Source organism: Protopterus annectens, chromosome 7.part0 (assembly GCF_019279795.1).
Source record: "Protopterus annectens isolate FY-2018-M chromosome 7.part0, PAN1.0, whole genome shotgun sequence".
NCBI lineage: Eukaryota > Metazoa > Chordata > Ceratodontiformes > Protopteridae > Protopterus > Protopterus annectens.
The window spans coordinates 349,396,019-349,409,370 of NC_056739.1; the positions used below are offsets into that span (position 1 = coordinate 349,396,019).

Sequence of the window (13,352 nt, forward strand, 5' to 3'; positions counted from 1 at the left end):
TGAACTTTAATCGTACTTTGACTTAGGAATGGGGTACATTCCCATCATGGTATTAGAAACCCAAAAGTCTTGGAGAAATTAAAAACAAAAAATTAATGTATGCAGAGAGCCACCTCTCAGCTGAGAGTATTAATTAAAAGCTTAAAATGTATACTCTGTGGCACATGTAACTTTTTGCACAGAAAAAACTAAGGAGTGGTTTGGGATTTTGTCAATGATGCATTATATAGGAGGTTTGTATTGCTAAGTCATTCAGGGATGTTTTTAGTGACAAGATTTGTTGTTGATAACAGAGAAGCATTTGAGGCATAAGAAAACATATTTTGTGAAATGGAATTTTTTTTCAAAACCAATTTTTGTTTTAATATAATTTATTAACAGTGTTATAGAAAAGAGCTACGTCTTTGATGAAGATGAGAGAGTTCCTCTGCAGTGCCTGCTTTCTTATTTATTTACTCATCAGAGTTTGTTGACTGAGTTAGCCATTTCTAGCTAACTACAAGTAAACCTCAGAGTAAAGCTCTACAGAACCTTATTAGTTCATTATGAGAGAGTCATGCAGTCATGGGTGAAGACTACAATAAACAGCAGTAAATTTGATCAGTAAGATAAAATGTGAACATTTAGAGTGTGTGAAACACATTACAGTATTACGTAAGAATATATTTTGTCATGCTAATGCTGTGATCTGGAGAGAGATAAAGTCCTAACTGCTATACCTATACTTAGGTGTCAGGTAACAACCTGGGTGCAGAAGAATCTGGTGAGGAAGGGCAGGAAAGAACAACTGACAACATCTCGTGCAGCATGTGGGGAGGGAAGCAGCTTGCCATACTTTAGTGTTGATGCCTACTAGAGAGAGAGCTGTGTGGCATTTAGCATGAAGGCCATGGGCTTGTGCTTGCTTCTGCCAAACTACATTTGTGCAGGAGCTTTAATTAATCATATGCAGGAATGAGCATGTGGTTATGGTGGGGATGGAGGTATCAGACCCTCAATTCTACAGGTACACACATCAGCCATCGGGTGAGGGGGATTAGGCCAAAAAATAGAAAATTTCCTGATGGCTGTGGTTGCCTGCATGATAGTCTCTCCCACAATAAGCTCCAGTAGGTAGGTGAATGAATGGGGATGATTGTAGTGGTCAGTGCTTTATAACTGTCAGAGATGGGCACACAGAGTATACAAGGAAAATAAATAATATAAAGTCAGTAAGCAGAATCGTGGTGCATAATTACATTCAGTATAACGTGAGTAGTTGTGACCACATATGTTCGCTGTTTCACCATAGCTCATACGACCAGCAGTGGAGAGGCAGTGCACTTTCGAACTGAAAAATAATAGAAAAAATAAATGAATGTATATGTGTTCAAAGTTAATTAGCAGCTAGCACATTGTATTAATGCTAAGGTGTCAACAGACTAGAATATATATTAGAAGTTAACAATCGGATTCTGCATAGTAACTAGTCTTTAGTTAGTAGAAGAAATACTTTTAGAATTCTGAAATTACCAGAAGGGCAATGTAAGGCCGTAGAGAGAAGAACAGGACAGTAGACTCAATAATATGAGGAGGGGTCAGGAAATGTGTCTAGTTTCTTGACTGAGCCTGAATGATTAATGAACACTTGCGTAAGTCCATCAAAGAGTGATTTGTCAGTCACAGCACTGCCGTTGTTACCTTCCCTTAATATCATTTCTATTCTTGGAAGGCGTTCAGAAGGACGATACCATTACAACAGCAGTGCTATGACTGATACAGTACTTTGTGAATGGGTCCTGAGAATTACAAACCTCCATCAATAGGTAAGGAGGCTTCGGATGATCCCAATGGTATCTGCTGACTTACAGCTTGGCTGACCTTGGCGTACTCTCTTTCAGAACACATATAATTTTTAATCTAATTATAGAGCTTTGTGTTGACATTCATACAATTATCGCAAAATACAGATTTTTTTTTTGATATAAGCCCCTATAATATCCTAATTTTTACCTCATAATAGTATACTTCTGCATCATCATTTTGAATAAATAACCACACTTTTTCAATTAGAAAAACTGATATAAACTCACATGTGAGACTCAGATTTACTTTTCATCTCTGATTACTTCCTGTGTCCCAGAAACATGAAACATTATTTATTAGATAAAATAATTTGTTCTTTCTTTATTTATTTATTGACATTTGTTTACCAGGAAAGTCAACTGAACAGTGTCCTTTTTCAGCGTAGGCCTGGGGAGAAAGGCTGCACTATACAAACATCATGGGCATAATTTGCATTATTTCATCATTTACAGTCAGTTTCAGTCATGAGCAACAGTGACATTATTCAACCATGCTTGACATCAGTTACATCATTTGCAAACAGTGTTGATTAAAAATAGCAGTTATATGAGCTGTATATGATTTTTTTTTTAAATGCAGGAAGTTAATGCAATATAATATCATCAGTATGCATAGATTGCCAGGTTTTACATAAGAATATTTGTTGCTAATAACATTACTAATATCTGCAATCAAATCGATATTTTTGTGACACAGATATTTATCGAATTATGTCTTCTGATATTATATTATGTTTTTGTATTAATTTTTTTTTCTCTAATTATTTCCCAGTTCTCCTCTGTAAATTGATTGTCTCCAGCAGAATTGACCTGGTTAACAAACTAGTAATAAAATTATTATGTTTTGTTTTAATTATTATAGTCAGAGACTCTAATAAGGGTTTACTAACAGGAACTTTAAAATTGATAGACAGATATATAGATGGATGGTTAAATAGAAAGCAACTCCTTAAATGGCATTTTGACATTTCTTTATTTGGGAGAGTATACCAAAACTATTGACCCACGATTGTTTGTCCTTCATACTGATAAAAGGCAAAAGGTCTCTGGCAGAAAAAAAAAAGAAATGCATTCATACAAAATATGTGGATGGCAAATTTTCTGGTTATAAATTCTAGTAAGCCTGCTTTTTAAATCCAAATAGACTTTCTATGTGCTGACTAACAAAAGGTTTAGTTTTACAAGTTTACATGTTTGCCACTGTAGCAACTATGCCTAACTTTTTTCTTCTGATGTTGGTTTAGGTAAGATAAAGTATTAATATGTATACCAAAGTTACTAAATGAATTTTTGTTTAAATGGAGGTCTAGTAGTACATCTAACTGGCAGCATTAATTCCTGGGTTCCGCATCTTTTCTTTTTTCCATACCAGTTCAGGAACAACAACCACTTGTATCTATTCATTGTTGAAATTCAGTGAAGCCATAACTTTATCCAAGATTGTTATTTTCAACCTGTGATGCCTCCTGACTCTCTCCTTTTTCCAAGCCATCCTCAGTTGTACCAAAACTGGAGTTCAGAGAGTGTGAGAACTAGACAAGCCACATTTTACTCTGTATTACACAGTCATCTGCTGCTAAACATAATGAAATTATGTATTTTAGAAACATGTCTTTAGTGGTAACATGCACAACATTTAGTATTATATATTAAGTAAGGTGCACAGTTTGTGGAAAATGTGCACTCAATACATGTATTTATTTTGCATCTATACATCAACAGCAATTCGCATAGTAGTGAAACTGGATGGCAAAAAGCAACTTGCAACAGGAAAAAAAAAAAACAAAGGCCAGCACTCTCCAAACCCAATCCAACAATTTATTCTTTATTTAGTCAGTTTAAAAAATGTATACCAGTTTCGGCAACAGCCTTCCTCAGTATGGTAATACAATTGAAATGTTCAGCAGTTACTTATCACTTCCTTAACGATGACATCAAAATTCCTTGGACTCCCATTTAAAGACATATATCATATATAAATACAATACTTAAACTAATGTTCATTCAAACCAGGAGAAATAAAGCTCCTAGTTTCACAATCCAAAAACATTCTTTTACACTAAGCATGTTTTTCCATCCTAATTGATTTGGACCATTAAACATAATTTTGTCAATACCCAAAAATGTAATTGGGCATTAGTATGTTTAAGAGTATTAATTCGCTGTTGTGGGTGATACGATCCAAGAAGAACTTCACGGCTTGATTTTAAAACTATTTATTATATACATATCCTGCAAATCTTTATTCTCCACACAGTCAGAAATCAACATCATTTTCTGTTTAAGCAGTCCCATGATATGCTGTTGATATTTTAGCATATGGAATTGACAGTTTAAAGCCCTGATTGCTAAGGTTGCAGAAGTATAACCCTTTTTACCCCATCTATCCAGCGCCCTAGAGTCTCTATCAGAAGGGGTAGGATTTTTAGCAGTAGAAGCCTTAATGCCCTTGGGGCCCTGAGAAATGGTTTCAGGGTCTGCAACTGGATTTTTGAAAAGGAATTTGTGGGCCATACTGGTTTCCGAAAACACATCATCAATAATGTCTAGTACTGGAGGTATAGCCAAAGGCCTATGCTGAGGAAGAAGAAGGAAATCCCTAAGCCTCTTTTTGGATTCAGAGAAATCCTGACTTTCCCAGTGGGAATGCTCCCTTAAGGTATGTAAAATTTCCCCAAAAGAGAAATCCTCAAACGGAGAAGCAGAGGCAATGGAGTCCTCTGCATCAGAGTCCTCATAAGTAGGTATGGACAAATCTAGATCAAGAGTCAGAAGAAACAGAGTCCTTTTCAGAAGATTCATAGTCAAATTCAATTCTAGGTCTCTTGGGGGGGGGGGGGGGGGTTTGACTACCCCTGATCAGCGTAATTAAATCTTCAGCCATTTTGATCATTTGTTTTTTATGCATAGGGGCCTGAACATGTGGCCTGGGCATCAATTTGTTAGACATAGATCGAGATTTAGGCCTGAGCACTGAAGTTGGAGTCGGTTTAATATGCAAGTCTGTAGGCCTGAATATACCCTCAGAAGCCGGTACCTGCTCAGCGGCTCCGGACTCATCCAAGGTAGAGACATCCGCAGGTTCCATATGTGAAGCATCTCGAGACATACCGGACTCTGAATGGGTCTCAGTAGAGGCCTGCAAATCAGAAGTAGCAGGTATCAGGGGCTGCGAAAGCAACTCACTGAGGACTGGCGAACTGGTGACTGGCTTAGGAGAAGCGTCTTTGGCAGTTTTGGACCTCAACGGCCTGTCTCTGTCTTTTTCTTTGTATTTTTTCTGTATTCCGGTAGTCGGATGGCTAACCGATGTCATTTCTGGATAATTAAATCGAGAACCGAAATATTTTAAAGCAAAAATGTACCGGCGATGGATAGTGCACTGATTAAATAAAGCACAAAATTGACAGCAAGGTACGTTGTGGTCAGGGCCTAGGCAAGGAATACAGTACAAATGAAAATCCTTATGAGGTATTTGCTTCCCACAGGTAATACAATTATTAACTTTTACTGACATCGATAAGGAGCAAGAAAATGTTTCCCCAATGGGGTACTTAGCTTTTAGTTGAAGACTTCGGTTCTGAAACTCGAAAACAAAAATTTCAGGAGTCTGCCAACCTGCACTTGTGAACTGCTTCTGCTTCAGGCACCGTGCGGCAAGAAAGACTGATGTAATGGTGTCAGCTGCATGTTTTATACCCCTGACGACCTGATGTCATGGAAGAAGGGACAGCAACCAACGCAGGACCCAAGACTTTGTTAATCAGGCCGACTGAGGGCAACCTGCCAGCAGATTACCCAAATGTAATAACTGCAAACAGTGAAACACGATGATCATCTCAAAATGCTGAATCTCATAAAACTGAAAACACACAGGATACCAGCACTTACTTTATTCCAGCACAAGAACATACAGAAATATATTACCCTTCAATTATAAGCAGGAGGGCAAGCCCCCCTGTGCTCCCACACCCCCTGCTAGTTAAATATTTCAGCTTCGGGATTGCTCATGACTACATTAATTGCCATCTTGGAGTTGATATATTTAAGTAGCAGGGGGTATTGGGAGCACAGCCCCCCACATGGGAGGTGCAGGGGGGGCTTGCCCCCCTGTTTATACTTGGAGAAGAGTAATATAGTTTGTTTTTTATTTGTTTCTGCATGTATCTGTGCTGGAATATAGTAAGTGTTGGTATCCTGTGTGTTTTCAGTATTATGAGATTCAGTATTTTGAGTTTCAGTATTTTGAACTTTTGGGATTTTGGTCTCAGGATTTTGGGCTTTTAGGATTTTGTAGCACTCCCATGTGAGGATGTAGGCATTACTGTCTTTGGTGCCAGCTTACCAATGTCCTCCAACTACTATACAAACCAACCTAGATCCCCAGTCCCCAACCTCACCCAGAGGCAAGCTGGCACAGACCACTCCTTCCCATCTTTATGCCCAAGCCACTAATCAGACTTAGGTCATCTTGGTCACAGTACCAAGAAGTTGGATTTAGGCTTCTTGATTTTACCTAGGCATCCTAGAGTGCACCATACTCATTTTCCTTCTATATATATATATATATATATATATATATATATATATATATATATGTGTGTGTGTGTGTGTGTGTGTGTGTGTGTGTATATATATACGCATGTTAATTTTTGTGCTAATAAGCAAATTCCACAAATCAGCTATAGCATACAACAAATAAAGAATAATGCATGGCCAGAGATTTCCATGAAGTCATTTAAAACATAACGCATAAACATAAAACATAAGCCCATGATCTGAGGCCAGCAGTGATTAGAACACTATACAATACAGTATGTTATGATGAATTCCCATACTACACATAGACCTATATTTAGTCATTCATTTTCTGATTACCTGTTTAATCCAATTCAGGATCAAAAGTGACCTGGAACTTAGCCCAGCACCCACTGGGTGCAGAGTAGAAGAACTTATGCTAAAGGGGAAGGAATGGACCACAAAATGTCACTTCACTCTACTAGTGGGTGGTAGAGACCTCTTATGAATAGAAGAAGAAGAAGCTAAATTTGGGTAATTTCAAACAGGAAAAAATGGCATCTTTGAAATGATGTTGAAAATGGGAAGACCCTGGAGATTTTCCTCTTTTTATCAAATATTGCTCCAATTACTCTACGGATCATAAGCCTCAGCAAAATCTGAAAAGAAGGAAGGCATTGGGGTAGGTAAGGTTTCATCATCACAGTGCCTGAAGAAGGGTCCTCGGAAATGGTTGAGTTCAAATTTGGGGGATGGCATTTAAAGTATTTGTTGTTGAAATGTCTGTGCTATACAGTAAACAAACAAACAAGAAAAACAGACCTAGTTTTGTTTATAATGTCAATACATCCCATTCGTCACAGTGGAAGAATATAATGATTAACTTCAGGTGTACAACGTAGCCTGAGACACATAGTTGAAAGGTAATGTTGTCACTGTACAACAAGATACAACCTAAAAAAAATAAACACAAAGAGCATTGTCAGTGTTACAATCTACAACTCACTCAAGATGTGAAGATTAACTTTTTCTATCTTACATTCAAGTTCACTTTTACTTTTAAGTGCCTGTAGACTAAATGCTATTACAAGCATAAAATAAGTAAACATTCACAAAATTGTAACAGCAGAGAAATACAAAAAAAAAAGCCACAACAACAAATATAGCTGAGGCAACTTGCTGCCAAAAACAACTTCAGAAATGTAGGTTCTGACAGAAATCTTAAATATTTCAAGTTCTGGAGTCAGCCTCAACTATCCTGGTATTAAGTTCTAAAGATCTGGTCCTTGTTAAGCAAAAGAGCACTCACCTGAAGAATCAAGCTGGATTCTTGGAACCTCAAGCAACCCACAGGTATAAGACTTCAGAGCACAAGACTGGTGGTACACAGCTCAGAGGTTCCCTAATAGAGAGGGAGACAAGTTGTGAAGGGTAAGCTATACTAGGACAAGACCTTTGTAAGTGACATGAGACCAAACAGGCAACTAGTGCTGCCTCTGCAGAGACAGTGTAATATGGTGCTATCTGCATTCTCCAATAAGTAACCAAGCAGCAGAAGTCTGCACCAAATGATGTCAGTCCAACTAGGTAGCCAGAGACCCCAGGTCAATGGTATTACAGTAGTCCTGCTGTGAGGAAAACAGATGATACACAACCAGAGGCAAATCACCTGATGGAATAAGGTTTAATTAGGTAGACATTTCATAAATTATGACCTGAAGACTTCAAGATGGCAGACACTTGGTCTCTAAGGGTGAGACAATCAAGAAACATCATAACTAAATTATGCACTTTTGACACAAATTATAGTTTGTTGCCACAGTATATGGTATTTGTGGACAAAACTGAAGCAGAAAAATTTTGAACTGTATCACGAATGGCCATAGCAACAGCTTTGCTGGTATTGACCTTCAGCCAATTATTAATCATGAATTATGAATACTTTCCAAGACCGAAACAACTTTGTTTAAGGATAACATAGAATCTTAGGATAAGGAGAGGTTAAGCAGTGTGTCATCACTACCACAATGATAGATTAAATCTTTGCTTCAGATAATATCTCCAAGTGTCAGCATATAAGGAGTAAAAAGCAACAGACCCAAAACTGCACCTCACTGCCCCTGGCATGTCAGGGAGAAAAGTGAGGAGGTGTTAACTCCAGACACAAGTGGCTCATATGTCCAGAAAGACAAGAGGCAAACCACTGACATACTATACCCAAGACACCACAATAATGGATCAAAATGTCATCCAAAATCTCACTATCCACTGTATCAAATGCTGAAGGAAGATTTAAAATGGCTAAGATGGAGTAACAGTGTTGATTTCTAGCTGTTAGGTGATCATTAAGCACCTTAACTATGGTAGGTTTAGTACAAAGATTAGACTAAAACCCATCTACTATGGGTCATAAATCTGATTAACATCAAATTAAACATGAATCCAAGTGGGCATACATAATCTTCTTAAGAAGAAGGGGAGGTGTGATATAGGTCTGTTGTTGTCCAGATTACCGTCATCCTTTCTTAAAGATAGCAGTAACCTATATGTCCTTTAATGACAATGGAAAGACTCCATTCATTAGGATTAGTTAGTCTGATGAAGGATTGGACCCAAGGTATCAAAGTATGATTTTACAAGCTTAGTTGGAGAATGGTCTAATTCACAGATGGTTCAGCACATTCTGGAAAACAGTTTAAGAAACTTTTCTTAATCATGAACAGCAAACTCAAAACAAGAACATGATCATGTTCACTGATGTGCACCATTGATGACTGCTACAAGTGCACCAGAGACAACCAGACCTCTCAACTGTCCAGATTTTAACAGAATGTCCAGATTTTTGCCTCATATTTTTGGTCTGTTCCTCACAACGTTTGTGGTTTTCTGGTAAATTGCTGGGATGATCTGAGGAGTGAAGTCCAAAATAATGACATATATTAGAGTTTCAGACATCAAATCCTTCAGAAAATGTATGTTAATACAAATCATGTTACTTTAGCAACCTTCTAAGTTGATAAGAGCAATATTTAAAATCTGTCCCTATTTTTGGGCCTTTGTCCCCCCATTTTGTCAGGCTTTGTCAAGATTTCTTGCACTAAGAGTTTGAGAGGTATGGAGACAACACTAGACCTGATAAAGGCAAACTTAGCAACAAAACATTTGACAGTAAGTTCACATTCCTCATTAGACCAAGTCCTCTAGATGGCAAAGCAGAACTGGTTGTTAAGCCTGTCTACCATCTAGAAGAACATTGCAAGTTGATTTACCAGTGCTGAGATTTCCCTAAACAAAGAAAGATTTTTTGGGGGTAGAACTGAACAGGCAGACAATAAAAAAGTATCATCTAGTAAGCAATTACAGCATCATATTCACTGTATCATTTATGCCACCCATGATAAATCTCAGCATTCAAGATCAGCCCATGACTCAAGTTGTAGAAAGTGAACCAAAAATAACAACCTGAAACTGGAAAGTCAAAAAACAATGTCAAGGTCTTACTATATGTCTCAGTAGCCTCATCAATGTCCACTGCACTAAACTCCTGCAAGTGCTGATGAACAGGAAAAAAACAGTGAATTAGATGTAACATAACTCTGGTTCCTATAACTCATGAGACCCTGGTCTGGGAGTACTACCCTAGGTAGAGTGACCAGAAATTAATAAGGCTATGATCCACCTTTGATAAATCTATCAAAAAGTGAATAAGGTGAAGGTCTGACCATATGATAGGTTCTATCACCAAGTCATTGATAGTTACACCACACTAGTAACAATGCTGAAAATCATGGACAAATGGCTAAAGGATATGGTATGTTCTTGAAAAGGCTGTATCATCATGCCTACAAATGAGAGTTTAATCAACCCTGCAAAACTCCAAAGCATATTCCTAGTTTTCCATGGGTGATTACATTCATTAAATTAAATAATAAAATATAAAATAAAACACTAACCTCTACTAAATAAATGGAAACTGACATTATTGACCAAATGAGGCCAATATAAATGCCAATTAAATTAACCAAAGAAAAAACTAAACTACAAAATGTTATGTCCTAAAACATCGCTTGGTTCATGGAAAACATCAAAAATATCACCTGATGTTATAAAAAATGCTCATGAAGCATTCCATTCATACAACTCTAATGAAATTATCTAAACCACTATTTAGTAAAGAGTATACACATTTACCACAGCCCAGTGAAACAAATAAGAAACAGTAATTCAAATGTAAAAAAGAAAGATCCAAAGAAAAAGAAGACACATAACAGTTTTTGCACAATCTTTTTGTTTTTGTTCCCACTAGTAAAAATATGTCTTGCCTATATCTGGTTACCATGGATGCAAGGTCATTATTTACTGTCATACCTAAGAAAGAAGAGATACAAGCCATTAAGACTTATTTGAATGAACATAGTAAATATGGTAAGTAAGTGCAAATCATCAGTGAATTTATGAATATAGTCGTATCCAATAATGTTTTAGTTTTTATAAAAAAATATTATCTACATGTGGATGGCATAGCTATGGGCATCATGTGCCAATAGCTACGCCAGTATGGTGATGGCCACATAGGAGAAATGCTATATATTTAATGTAGATAAATACAGTACTCTTATACCCTTTTATCATTGTTTTGTTGACAATATTTTTTATGGGCAGGATCTGAGAAGGAATTTATAGTGTTTAAAGAAGTATATACATGAAACCACCCAATATCAAAGGTTTGATGCCAAGATATCAGGAGAAAGTGGAGATTTTTTTAGATGTACATGTTACTAAGTTAAAGGATGGTGGATTTGATACTGAGATACATTCAAAGCTTGCCATCGTAATAGGTTGCTGCATCTTAAAAGTATGCATCCAAGATGTATCTTCAATAATATAGTAAAAGAACAAGAAATAAAAATCTCTAGACTTAATGACAATGACAGTTTTAAAATAAATTAAGTAATCTCACGGAAAACTTTGTAGCCGGAGGCTACAATAGGAAAAGGGTTGGAAAAGCTATGAGAGAAGTTGTTACCATGAGGCCAAATGTAGCTAAACCATATTTTTCTGATACACCCTATATAACAAAAAGAAGAAACACTATATTGGATAATGACCAATTAAAATTCACTATGTTTCATAGCAGTAATGTGAAAGAAATAACTAATGTTATACAGAAACACTGGGACATTGTTATGATTGATGACAGAATAAGGAAAATAGTTGGAAGTAAGCCCATTTTTAGATATAAAAATAAGATATAAATTAAGAGGCTACTAGGTAAGCATAATTGTGTTTGTCTTTCGGCTTTTCCCGGTAAGGGGCCGCCACAGTGGAACTCCGGTCCCCTAATGATTGGCAGTAGATTTTTACGAAACGCTCAACCTTCAACGAAGGCATGCCCATTTGCGCAAGCATGTCTTTTGAATGCTACCCAACCGCGGGGAGGACATGCAGACTCCACACAGAAGGCACTCCCAAGCCCAGCCGAGAATCAAACGGGAGAACCTCTTGCTGTGAGGTGACAACGCTACTGCCGTACCACCACGGCATCAATACTAGGTAATCGTAATAAATCGTAATAATGACCTAATATAAAAAAAAACAAGAATGGCAAGAATAACTCACCCATGTGGAAACTGTAGTTACTGTGATTATTTAAACACAACAGGGTATTTTATACATCAAGTAATGATTACGAAATATAGATTCGATGTGGAAGCAGATTGTAATAGTATTAATATTATTTACTTGGCACAATGTACTTTTTGTGAATCATTCTATGTAGGTAAAACTAACAGATGTTTAAAAGATAGGATCAGAAAGCACATTTATAGTATTAGGATTAAACTGCATACTAATGCTTTAGAGAAACACATATTTAACCACCTCTTTACAGCATTCATTTAAAATTATGGCTATGGAAGCCATTCAAACATCTCACCGCTTAGGCAATATATGAAGCTTCATGAAACCAAATGGATTATTAGACTCCAGGCAGACACCAATAAAGTTCTGAATGGTATTGTCCCATTGAAGCCGTCTTTATAAGCATGGCATGTGTTAAAATAGTCTTTTTAATTTTATTTCATCTTTTAATCAGTATTTATGTGCCTTATGTCATAATAAAGCTATAGATATGAATATTAGCTATGAAGTTAATGCATTATGAGAATATAGGAAATATATTATACTATAATATGGATGTTCCCTTATTAGTAAGACATTTTATTGTAGACATAATTGAGAGAGGTGGAATCTCTTATACCTACTTGTGTAAGTGAACGATCTGGGTAGCACAAAGCAAATTATGCTATACACACTGTGTTTTTAATAATTTTTCTTAGATACTGATTAAAGAACTATGTGCTAGCATTATTAAAATTAGGTTGATTTACTTGTTTAACTTTCAAAAACAGAATAAACGTTAGAGGACAGTCAAAATAATGCAGATGTGTATTAGTGGTAAGTTATGAATGCGGTAGCTGTTTAATACTCTTTATAAGGAGTTTTAATCTTGTTACCACAAGTTGTATATGATATTTAGGACACATTAAGTCTGTGAGTCAATAAATTATATACATGGTTTCATTTATAAACATGCCTACAGTGGACTGTAAATATCAAAATTACTTTAGATTGTTTAAGGCATCTATTTGTGTTTTATCTCTAAGATCTATACAGATATGTGATAAAGTTTTAATGACTGTCGGATACACGTGTAGTATATGATTTTATGTTTTTTAAAAATGTTATAAAGTTTTAAATGTACGATTTTTTTTATATATACATAATGATTGTAGTGGATGTTTTATAAATGTATAATGAAAATGAGTGCAATATTTATGTAAAGTGGAATAGAGTTTGTGTATCTTTAAGAAGCTATACATACAGCAACAAAGTAATTATGATGTAATGCTCCACTTAAAGAGACTGCATTCACATTGGCTCAGAGAGCTTTGAAATTTATAAAATATTTGTGTAAGTTTTTAGTTGTTT

The 13,352-nt window shown here is 36.2% G+C and overlaps 1 long non-coding RNA gene across 3 annotated transcripts in view; it reads right to left on the reverse strand.

The window, feature by feature from the left end:
- Positions 1-871: 871 nt before the first annotated feature.
- The window catches only part of LOC122805812, an 86,645-nt gene continuing 74,164 nt past the window's right edge, over positions 872-13,352 (reverse strand). Inside the window, exon 3 of one of the 3 annotated variants that reach the window (XR_006365456.1) lies at positions 872-1,330. This is a non-coding gene — a long non-coding RNA (uncharacterized LOC122805812). Of the gene's footprint in view, positions 1,331-6,470; positions 7,317-10,664; positions 10,731-13,352 lie in introns of those variants that run through there. The other 2 variants (XR_006365457.1, XR_006365458.1) reach the window with 2 other exon arrangements.